This window comes from Mustela lutreola, chromosome 3 (assembly GCF_030435805.1).
Source record: "Mustela lutreola isolate mMusLut2 chromosome 3, mMusLut2.pri, whole genome shotgun sequence".
Taxonomy (NCBI): domain Eukaryota; kingdom Metazoa; phylum Chordata; class Mammalia; order Carnivora; family Mustelidae; genus Mustela; species Mustela lutreola.
In genome coordinates, this window is record NC_081292.1 from 22,969,749 (window position 1) to 22,982,245 (window position 12,497).

At 37.8% G+C, this 12,497-nt stretch overlaps 1 long non-coding RNA gene across 1 annotated transcript; it reads right to left on the minus strand.

Moving 5' to 3' along the window:
- Positions 1-557: 557 nt before the first annotated feature.
- On the minus strand, positions 558-3,846 carry LOC131828012 (uncharacterized). The gene is made up of 2 exons (XR_009352183.1): positions 3,504-3,846; positions 558-892 (listed from the first exon to the last, which is right to left on the minus strand). It is a non-coding gene; the product is annotated as an uncharacterized LOC131828012 (long non-coding RNA).
- Between the last annotated feature and the right edge of the window lie 8,651 nt (positions 3,847-12,497).

The following is a 12,497-nucleotide window of genomic DNA, read 5'->3' on the forward strand; positions in this document are numbered from 1 at the left end:
GGAAGACCATGAGCCCACACAGTTCCTTGATTTGTTCCCCTGATATTGACTGCCAGCTTGTATTGTGTGTGTGTGTGTGTGTGTGTGTGTGTGTGTGTGTGTGTGTGTTGAAGTCTTTTCTGTTGAAGCAGAAAGAAAGAGTCTAATGAACAAGAGTATAGGAACCAAAGTGTATCTAAATCCTGGTCTCAGTTTCTGGCTTTGTGAATCTGGACAAGTTTATCTCTTTGATTCTGCATCTGTCAAAGTGTTAATCATTGGTTATTACAATGATTAAGTCATAGATGCATTTTTAAAAACTTAGTTTATTCTCCATCTTAATGATAGATCAAAAGAGAAGGCATTTCCCCATACCATATCAGTTTTATAGTAACCCATTATGAATTTAGCATTCATTACTTTATCTAAACTATTTTTTACCAAGTCATTGGCTGAACTACCCTGGGACTAATGAATCATATAAAATCATCATTAGATGTTACTTTTTTCCTGCCAGGCAACTTTTTTCTTTTCTTTTTTTATTTTTTTTAAAGATTTATATTGATTTATTTGAGAGAGAGAGAGTGAGAGAGAGAGCATGAACTTGGGGAGAGTCCAAGGGAGAAGCAGACTCTCTGGTGAGCAGGTAGCCAGATGTGGGGCTCTATCCAGGGACTCTGGTATCATGACCTGAGCCAAAGGCAGTCACTTAACGAACGGAACCACCCAGTTGCCCTACCGGGCAACATTTTAAGAATAAAATTTTATGGATGAGGTGGCATTTGACAGGTCTGGTTGAGGAAGATGTAGATGTTAGGCCTTTGGTCAGGGTCTTTCCTCCGCCCTTGGAAGTCCTCAGGAGAGTTGCGATGAATCCTCTCCTCTGCCTCTCTCACTAAGAGACAACAGGAATCTGTGGAAAGAAGTTGAGAGACTTTGAAAGCCTAGTCACAAGCGTCATACCTGATTTCATCCTATTTTCTCCCACCAGACCTTTATCTGTTCACTAAAGTGAGCCCTGTCTCCACCATGGGCTCTGTCTCACGCTGTGTGAGCTAACTGATTATACCTTGCTTTGAAGTCAAAGAAGTCACATGTCCAAGGCATGGAATCCTGAGGCCATTCTTATCTTGAATTCTAATGTGCTAGAATTCTAATGTCCCCTGATTTTCCTTCATTGCTGATGTTTAGCATCTTGGCCTTTTTAGCCCCAGATTTGAAATGGTATAATGGAAGGGGCATTGGGTTTAGACCCAGAAGACCATTTTGCCGAATAACATTATGGGAAAATTATTTTACTTCTCTGTGTCCACCTCTTTTTCTTCTCAGTTTTAATGTCTTCTTCTTCTTCTTCTTCTTCTTCTTCTTCTTCTTTTAAAGTAAGCCCTATGACCAGCATCATAGGGACTTGAACTCATGACCTTGAGATCAAGGGTTGTATGCTTTCCTGACTGAGCTAGTGAGGCACCCCTTCTTCTCAGCTTCAGTATGGAGATAATATTGCATAGCTTCTAAGACTGTCTTGAGGATTAAATGCTTGAGAGCTGTGCATGTGGAGGAAAACAGTAGACACTCCTGAGCATTTAACTGAATCTGAATTTTAAGTGACCTCCCAATAAACAGTCAGACTTTCCCAGGCTGACTACTTAGTATTTTCTCTGCTTATGAAATCTTGTGTTATTTCCCCTTAAAATCATCATCTCAAAATAACCCTTATTAGATAATATTTTTAAAATAACCTAAGTAAAAATGTTTTAAAAGTCAATCCAGAGAAAATTTTACTGAAATTCTTCCTTATCTCCTCGCAATTCTAATTATTTATTCCCTAATCAAATGTCTTTTTTTAAAATAGCAGATTTTCAAGGCCGTAGGTATTCCATACAGAAACTAACCTATTATTTCTTACCATAACCTTTCATAATAAATAAGGAGCTGGTAGAATTTCCCTTGGTGTGTAATGGGAAACACCGAGCTGTGAAGATTTATAGTAATAGTTTGTTCCTGTATGAAAGATACTTATTGCATAAACAATGAATTCTGGAACACTGAAAAGAAATTTAAAAAAAGATAAAAAAAAAGAAAGGGACTTATTTAAAAGTGGGATAATCCAGCAAAAACTTATATATCCACAAAAAGTTGTCATATTTAAGATAGTTGCTTTATAAAATCCTGAACTTATTTCAAACTGTATTGCTTTTAGATCTCTTCTTGATTTTTTTTTTCTTAAAAAAAAAAAAAAGGTTTTTAACCTGCCTCCCCAAACTTGTAATGCTTTATGGTCACAGGCCAGGTTTATCAAGGCAAATGAATCAGTGAGCAATGTTACTCTGACAAACCATTTACTACCATTGACAGCCCTTATTATGATTTTGACTATTCTAAAAGATCAAATTCATTTTCAAAAGACAGTGATTTGCCAGTAATGACAGAATCCAAATGAACGTGTAAGGGACAATACTAAAATGAACATTCCAAAACTATTTTGAGTAATGCCATCATTTGTGGAGTAAGAGCCTAGTTTCCAAATTAGACTACCCTGAAGTGGACAGCACTCATGGGATTATATGAATCATGATGTTCTTGTTGTTTCATAGAAATTAATCACTTTAAAGTTACAGCTCACATAACACTTGATTTCCAGTGTCTTCACAAAAAAATTCAATCAGTGATGCAATTGATCATTTTGGAGAATTGAATGCCAAGGAGTCCTGAAGAATCCATCAAGCCTTATTCTCCAGAGTAGTTGGAGGTAGTGATGGGGATCTGGTGTTGGGGAAGGCCTGTGGCATCTTCCCAATCAGACTTCACCAAAGCAGTTCCAATTTTACTAATTACTTTGTTTGACTTTTGGGGCCTTAGTAAGAAAATTTCATGTTAGTACAAAGTTTTGTGCTATAGAAGTTTAAAATGTAGATGAGTTTTATCAGGACCCCATTTAAACAATTCCTTATGTCATTGAATGCCAGAATGAGAAGGTTTACAGAGATCACTTTAAGTTGGTTGTTTATCCTTCACATGGAAGAAATACAATGTAATAATAACACAAATGAATGTCTTCACTTATTTATTAGCATCTCAGTCAGCTATCTGACTTTCGGTTTGACTACCAAGAACTGTTGACAGATTGTTCACCAAATGGCAAATGACCACTAACTAAATACCAATAATAATAATAATGGCTTTATGTTGGACCTATAAACAGGAGATATTTTAGATGAAATTTCCCCATTGTAGATAATGGTGTATCTCTCAGCTTTTCATATGATGTTTTGTTGTTTTGTTCGTTTCTGATTTTGGTCATCTTTGTCAGAAAATGGAGAAACATCATCTTATAGCCATTGCTTACCAAGAGCCACCATTTCTAGGGCTACCATCTGTGAAATGCTGGCTTCATCTGACCCTGGTCTTTGCTGTGTATGTTTATAAGAAAACCCACCACAATGGGCATAATGGCAGCAAAGAGAAAAGCAGGGTTGGTTTGTTCCGTGTTCGCTTCATCACCCCAGAAATTAATCCAGAAATACCTGGTTATCATCAGAATCCATCTTCAACAAGTAGCCGTAGTTCAGTCTTCTCCCACCTTTTCCTTCCTGGGTGAGTGAGTCTGAACTCTAACAGGAAAGGCATGGGAACAGTAAGCCGTGCGTATTCTTATCCCTCTGTCAGTGGCTTAGACGTCATTCTACTTCATGAAAAGAATGAAGGATTTGGAGCGAGAAAGATGTGGGTTCATCCATCTTATAGAGTTAGGGTGGGAATTAAATATCATTAAGGACAGACTGAAACAAATGGCTGCTGATACTATTTCATTAGTAAAAAATCCTCTCACGCACTGAGGACGATCATGTAAAATATGTGAAATCTAGGTAAATGTATCCCTATTTGTAGGTTTTAAATAAGCTACTTTAATGTCAGGCTGACAAAACCTATGATTCCTAGTAGTTGTTTTAGTTACTAGACTGTTTTGCTGCTTGTGATGGGTACAGAAAGTCCTTGCAGGAGGAGGGTGAATGGGCATTATGGAAAGCCAATGCCAGAACAACTTCTCACTGTCTCACAACATTTTATAGTTCCATTTTTGCCTAAAACAACAGATTACTTAACAAAGTCATTTATGAAAACTCAATTGATAGCCACCCTCTCCCTAATTTGACAGTTTTCAACATCGTCTTGTTCTAACTTTACCAACAACTGTTATATTCATCAATAAAAGCAAACAGGCCTGAATGCACGATGTCGTCCCGCTGGGTTTATTTAATGCAAATACAGATCCATTTATAAGTGAATTTTATCTAAACCTGTTCCTACTATCAATCTGATCTTATAAAAGATCAACAATATGAGACATATTTCTTATATCTTGTATTTATCTGATGTTCTGAAGATACAACCCAGCGCTGAAATAGAAAAACATTTCATCACCTTTGGTAGTTTCTTTTCCCTACTCTGTGATGCTTCACTTTTAAGGCTTATTTTATAAGTTCTGTTTGGACACTACGTTAACCCTCAGGCCACAGAATATTGGCAAAGGGCTGATTTCGTTTTTCCCATTGGCATAGCTGCCGTTCACAGCAGCTCTCCCTCCCTCTCTTTTGTTTAAATTGGCTCCAGTGTTTCTTGCTTAAGGGGTTTACCAGAATGTGGCCATACCTGGGACCGAGCTAAACTCAGGATAAAGAACTGGAATGGGAAGGCTATAAACTGACCACTGGATGGGTAACATCATTCTTTCAACTATTCCGAAAAACACATGCATACCACGAGCCCTGACTTTTAGAGGTGGAAAACGAACTGAACATATGGTAAAGTTAAAATTAATATTAATAAATGGAAAAGCGATTTCCCCAAAAGACATTTCATTTTAAGATTGTCCTCTACTGGAATGATTTGACTCTCTAATCTACTTGGAATGGGCAATAGGTGGAAAATGGTAAAGAACACTTAAAACAGAAGCAAGAAAGCAATGACGCTTGTAACTAAGAAGTATATAGATTCAGATTCTTCTTTGAAGGCTATTTACACAGTTGGCTAAACAACAGCAAAAAAGAAGCCTTTGATTTCTCCCTCTTTTGAGTCTCAGATTAAATAACGTAAGAAAAATGCTTAGCAATTCATGGCTTTATTATAGTTTATTTATGGCTTTATTTGCATATTTATTAGTCAAAACGAACTTGAGATGGAAAATGAAACAGATCTGACTTGTGGAGAAACTAGGTAAACCAAGACAATTCTGCAAGTATCTGAAGGAGTCTTAAGAGACGGTGTCAAATGTGGCACTTGTAAACTTAATGAATACTCTAACTAGACCGATGTAGACTCTTTTCTATATCTGGATGACATTTCATTATGGTATCCATATGAAAACTGATGGAATTGTTAATTCAGTGGTTGTCATATTGTATAATTTGAGTCTACCAAATCCACCAAAGTGTCCCTCTCTCTCCAGCTTTTTCCATCTGTCTCTGTTTACATCATTATAAACAAAGATTTTATTTTATTTTATTTTAAAGAGTATTTATTTATTTATTTGACAGCCAGAGATCACAAGTAGGCAGAGAGGCAGGCAGAGAAAGAGAGAGGAGGAAGCAGGCTCCCTACTGAGCAGAGAGCCTGATGCGGGACTCGATCCCAGGACCCTGAGATCATGACCTGAGCCGAAGGCAGTGGCTTAACCCACTGAGCCACCCATAAACAAAGATTTTAAACAAAGCTGATAATTGTCCTTCAGTAACGTATTTTTTTTCTTGTCCTAAGGTTTTTGATATGATAGTCAACCAAAATTGATTAGTATAACAATAAAACTGCAAAAGCAAGCAGACTCTGATCATGATTCAGTAAAGATAGTTGCGTAAATGTAACACTGGCAGTAAATATTGGCTACAAACTGACGCTATCACTAATTTAAATAACAAACTTGTTTATTTACACCTTATGAGCTATGCCAGCAGTACACAAAGGGTGGTCCAGAGTACCCTCGAAGTCCCCAAGATCCTTTTAGGGGATCTGCTATGTTGAAATTACCTTCATAATAATACTAAAAGTGATGTTCATTTTTTTGCTCTCCCGCAAGTGTACAGTGGAGTTTTCCAGAAACTGCCCAAGATTTAATGGCTTCGTCTTTCTGATGGCCAATAACAATATGTGTGCTTGTGGATTCTTATGTTTAAAATTTCTGTTTTGGGGTGCCTAAGTGTTTTCTGTTTGTAGGCACCATGGTTAAGCGTCTGCCTCCAGCTCAGGTCATGAACCAAGGGTACTGGTATGGAGTACCATGTCAGGCTCCCGGCTCAGTGGGGAGCTTACTTCTCCCTCTGCCTCTCACTGAACTCGTGCTTGCTCTTTTGCTCTCTCTCTCTTTCTCTCTCCCAAAGAAATAAATAAACCCTTAACAGCTGTTTTTGTTTTTATTTTGGTTACAGTAAATAGTTATGGATAACTATAATCGACATAAACAAAATCTCTTTGGAGTTCCTCAGTGATTTAAAACATGTACAGGAGTTCTGAAATCAAATACTTTGAGAATTTGTGTTAAAGCAACATAATGGTAAAAATGGGTAAGATGCAGATGTTACCTAGGCTTTGTCTTAGTGTTTTTCTGTATAGTACCTAAGACAGGAAGAGAAATTCTTGTCTGTTATTTCTAGTGATCCAATCAGTCCATTCATCATCCTTTGGGTTTGATGGCTGTGTTTTTGGAGCTAAGTTCTCTCTGCGCTCAGTGCTTTAGAACCAACAGTTTTGTGTAAATGAAAGTGCTGGCCTTGGGATGCATTATGCCAAATTCGTCTCTCTCAAGAGTTGTGTAAAGAGGAAATGTCTGCATTTGCATTTATGAGAATATGCTACTTGATGGTGTTGATAATTGGCCTGTTGGAGGTGGCAAGATAAACATTCTTACTCCTATGGCATGTACTGTGATAGAAAACCAGCAGAGGAATCAGGGAAATACAGAGATTATCACTTTGTAATATGTATTTATGTAACTTGGTTATGTAATTTAAAAACTGGTGATCTCCTAATGACGGGGTTTTATTTTTTTAATTGATGAGCATTGAGGTTTTAAAATACATTTTATAAGAGAAACTTAAATCTTTCACTTAAGGCCTCAGTTATATCTTGCTGTCAACAAACATTTATCAGGCATCTACTGTATATGCTCTGCATTTCAAATGCACAGATAAGTACTATATGGCCCCTCAGAGTGCACAATTTACAATCCCAGATGCAAAGTGACATAGAGGCAGAGATGAGAGTCTTTTCTTCTGCCCAGCATCACTAAGGAAGATGTTGCAGAGAATGTGTAATAGGTGTGGAAGATGAGATCTGTATTTCAGATAAGGGAACATTATCCATGAAGACATAGATGCATTAGGATTCTAGGTATATACAAGGATCATTAGCCAATTTAAGTAGGTTATATGGTTAGGAAGGAAATGGGTTGGAAATTTAGGTTGGGACCAGATTATGAAGAGATTTATAGGCTATTTTAAGTGGCTTGAATTTTACTTGATCATCCACAAGAATTGCACACCCAAAGATCTTGCATGGGCCAGGCAAAAGAAGTGATAGAAGGGTGCACTATGATCCCCATCCTTTTCTTGTTTTGTTTTCTAATTTTGAAACACATTTTCTTTGTCTTTATTATAGGGATGTGCTGAAGCAGGTATGAAAGGCCATTGTTGATTCTCAACTTTGAGTTCAGTGATTTTATATCGGTATCTTCAAATCTAACACAGTCGCAGTATTTATACCATGGAAATTGGCGAATGTGACAAATCAGAGTATTTTCTCTTCCTCTCTCTCTTTTTTTTTTTTTTTTTTTTTTTTGCCGTCTACCAGCACACCACTCTTTTCCACTTGATGAATGTGGAGAGAAGTACTTACTTCTCTATCTTTCTAAAATTGAACAAGTAGCCCAGTAGGAGTAACTGTCAAGTGCAAATTTGAGAAGACCACGTGGACTGCGGTGAACATCAGTGGGAGTACCCTTCCTTGAGTAGAAAAGCAACCTCTCCACTCTAGTCTAGATATAGAAAAGGGCCAGTATTTCCAGATATCCCAATTTATAAGTAAAGACAGAAATCTACAGATACTGAGAAAAACTCTCCCAAGTTTTCAATATTAGAAACTAATTAAAGAAACGTAGTTATAATTACCAATAAACTAAATTTCATTCTGTCTTTGCTGGAGGTAAGGAGAAATCATTAAAGGTTTTTAAGTGGTGTGAGAACACAGTGGGTTTTCATTTCAGAAAGGCGAGTCTGGAGAATATGTTGAGGACAAATTGAAAAGAATAGAGGCTAATAATAGGAACTCCAGTCATGGAGATGGTGAAGACAGATTCTGTAGTGCCAGAGAGAACCATCTTGAGGGCAAAGTCAAGGGTTCCATCCCTGCATAAAGCAGTTACATTGCTCATTTCCAGAAATGGCCTATACATTTCATCTGGACAAGCTTTTACCACAGGCACACTAAGATTTAGTCAACAGAGTGATTGAGGACCAGTTTTCTGCAGAGACACTCTGAAAGCAGACAGCTAAATGGTGGTGGGTCAGTAGATTTATCCTCATAAAGGACAGCATTAATATTGATTCCACTGCTTGGGGTTCCTTTGGAAACAGCAGAGTATATGCTAGTGTGAAAGATGTTACCTAGATCACGTTCACGGACTTATTTGCTTTTCAGATTTAAGCCCGGATATTGGCAGATGAGTTTATCTGTGCTGCATACCTGATGACTGCATTTCAACAGAATGAAAGATTTAAAACAAAACAAAAGTGCTTTTGAGTGTTCTGCAAAGCCAGTGAAAATGGGCCTTGGCAAGGATTTCCTCCAAAAGATGCCCAAATTCCCCTTCATTTCTACTTTCCTTACTGGTTTGGGTAAATAAAATATTTATGATTTAGTTATAAAACCTCCCAAATACTAAGCTCTTTCATATGTCCACAAGGTGTGGGAATTTTCAGAAGGACTAGAAATACCAAGACTTAACCAAAGCCCTTAAATGGGAATGTGCTACTCTTGAGTCCCTCCTGATGTTCTCAGTTTCCAAGAAGCCTAAATTATTACTTGATTAGAACAGTGCAGTCAAGGACATATATGGTTTCCTGTTGAGTTTTCCCTTTGGAAAATATCTAGATCGTGTCCTTGCAAAGAAGAATCTCCATATTAAAAATTATTTGATGTTTTGTTTCCAAATTTATAATGACTGGATTCTGTTGACTACATGGTTGATTTAATTAGCTATATTGTATGTTTTAATGATACATTTATATGGCAGTTACTTTGCCACTACTAATATTCTTTGTCATTACCTATTCTGGTCCTAACTCTTTCTCAGCTGAACACAACGAGCATCACATCAACTGCCAGGCATCTCACGCTTCTCTGGACTCCAGCTGCCCCCAGCCTTTCAGACTCTCAAGTGCTTATTTCCATGCCTTCATTTTTTGCTATGTAAATTGGGGCAACATAGTAGATGCCTGATGCTGCCGTTGTGGCAATTAGTTGAGAAAATGCACATAAAATGGTTGGCTGGCACACAGGAAATATTCTACAATGTTGACTATGTCGGTATTCCCTGAGAGCATCATACTCAACATAGCACTTTTGTCATAGGAGATACACATAGGACAGGGTCTGGCAGAGCCCTGGCCACAGACCTTCCATGCATCCTCTATCCCCTCTCCCTGTGTCGTCGGAACAGATCACTCTCTTAGCACATTAGTGTGTTCTCCAACCAGGAAGCGTTTCCAAGCCTTAATGTTGCAGGTTTTTATTACATATGCAAGACTGATTAAATCATTGGCCATGTGAGTGAATTCAACCTCCAGCCCATCAGCTCCTTGGAGATCAGAGATTGGTGAGGCCCAAAGTTCCAACCCTCTGATTACATGGTTGGTGTTTCTGGTGACCAGTCCACATTTTGAGGCAATTTAGGGGCCCACCGTGTGTCGCCTCATTAATATAATAAAGAATCTCCTATCACTCTGGAAATTCTAAGGGTTTTTGAAACTCTGTGCCAGGAGCCAGGGACAAAGACCAGACATGTTCTTTATGACACAGAGAGAACATTTAAATTTTACCATTCATTGGACTTTCAACCTAAATAAACATACTGGACCAGTTTCCCCACTATGGAGCCCCAGGAATACTTTACTTCTCTTCTAACTTTAGGTGAGTTCCAAGCCCCAAAATGTACATCCTGATCTGCATCCTCTACTCAAGATTGTTGAGCTTAGTTTTCCAGGATACTAACCATCAGACCCCAAATTCTTGTTTACTGTTTCTTCTATGAGGACTGTTGGATTCTCTTGGGAATGGGACACATGGTGGACTCTTGAGTTGGCTCATGGTTCTTCAAACACAGGTAGAATAGGATCCTTTTGGGGAGTCTTCCTACACAGACAGGACTTCTGTCTGGAGGAGACCAGTTCAATTCTCCTATGCCAAGCCATCTTACAGAGCTTTTAAGTAAGACACGGTTGTTCAGAGGAGCAAGATGCCTGCCAGGGAAAACTGACTCAACTCTTGGGGGCTGAGGTGGACTGCTATATACCCACGTGTTTGGCCGGTTATACTGTTATGGGATAATAGACATTCTTTGGTCACTTTTAAAAATGTCTTTTGTCTTATTTCTCTCGTGGAGCTAGGAAAAAAAAATCCATTTTCAGTTTCTAATATCCTGTGCTAATTTCACTAATCCTAGAAAAACTGGCAACATTTTTTGGAAATTAGCATCCTAAAGAAATTTTGATTTCTTTGGAACTTGGGATCTCACTGCAAGTTCTTTTATTCATTTGCACCAATTCATATCTAGTGACATGTGTGAATTTTCCAAGTACATCAGATACCATTTGCTAAATAAATGGTATTCTCTAACTTCAGAAAAATCAGTAGTCTCATCTGTTTGAACACTTAACTTCAGAAATCCTTTGTTTACTCTGACCTTCCATAGAATCCAGTTGACACGTGGATGCTTAATCAAGTACTTAAAACAAGCATAAATAACAGAGACTTCACATGTGTAATATTCATAAACTCCCAGATTTGTTTTTCAAGTTTCTTACACTAGAACATCTAAAAAAAGGTCATTTAGGACATAGTTTAAATTTTAACACTTCAGCCTTAGTTCTTGAAATGGTTTTGGGAAATCATACAAAGAGCATTATGTAACTCTGGGGTGATGTAAGCAGATGTTTTATATATTTGCATAATTCTATCATATATTTGTATAACTTCAGAGTTAAGTAAAATTACCCTGTTAAATTTCAGAAACATTTGTGCAATTCTTTTCTTTCTTTCTGTTTTTTCTTCTTGCTTCTTAAAAGTCAAGAAATTTTAGTGCTTAAAAAAAAAATGGATTTTCAAGACTGAGATCATAGTTGTATAACACCAAACACAAATGGAGACATAAAATATATTAGGAATGAACACTTAAAAAATTTCCTGGAGTAGCTAAATCACAGAACTATAAAATTTCTGGATTGGAAGAGTCTCCTGAGCTTTTCACTAAATACAGAAACTGCTTCTACTGCAAGATCAAACCAAGCTCAAACTTCTATTTGCCTCTGATAAGAAGGATGACAAATGAACACATTGGGATATATATATATATATTTTTATATATTTTATTTATTTATTTTTTATAAACATATATTTTTATCCCCAGGAGTACAGGTCTGTGAATCACCAGGTTTACACACTTCACAGCACTCACCAAAACACATACCCTCCCCAATGTCCATAATACCACCCCCTTCTCCCAAACCCCCTCCCCTCAGCAACCCTCAGTTTGTTTTGTGAGATTAAGAGTCACTTATGGGGGCGCCTGGGTGGCTCAGTGGTTAAGCCGCTGCCTTCGGCTCAGGTCATGATCTCAGGGTCCTGGAATCGAGCCCCGCATCAGGCTCTCTGCTCAGCAGGGAGCCTGCTTCCTCCTCTCTCTCTGCCTGCCTCTCTGCCTGCTTGTGATCTCTCTCTGTCAAATAAATAAATAAAATCTTAAAAAAAAAAAAAGAGTCACTTATGGTTTGTCTCCCTCCCAATCCCATCTTCTTTCATTTATTCTTCTCGTACCCACTTAAGCCCCCATGTTGCATCACCACTTCCTCATATCAGGGAGATCATATGATAGTTGTCTTTCTCCGGTTGACTTATTTCGCTAAGCATGATACGCTCTAGTTCCATCCATGTTGTCGCAAATTGCAAGATTTCATTTCTTTTGATTCATATCTCTCAATAGTTACCCTGAATGTTAATGGGCTAAATGCCCCTGTCAAAAGACACAGGGTATCAGAATGGATAAAAAATCAAAACCCATCTATATGTTGCCTCCAAGAAACTCATTTTAAGCCCGAAGACACCTCCAGATTTAAAGTGAGGGGGTGGAAAAGAATTTACCATGCTAATGGACATCAGAAGAAAGCAGGAGTGGCAATCCTTATATCAGATCAATTAGATTTTAAGCCAAAGACTATAATAAGAGATGAGGAAGGACACTATATCATACTCAAAGG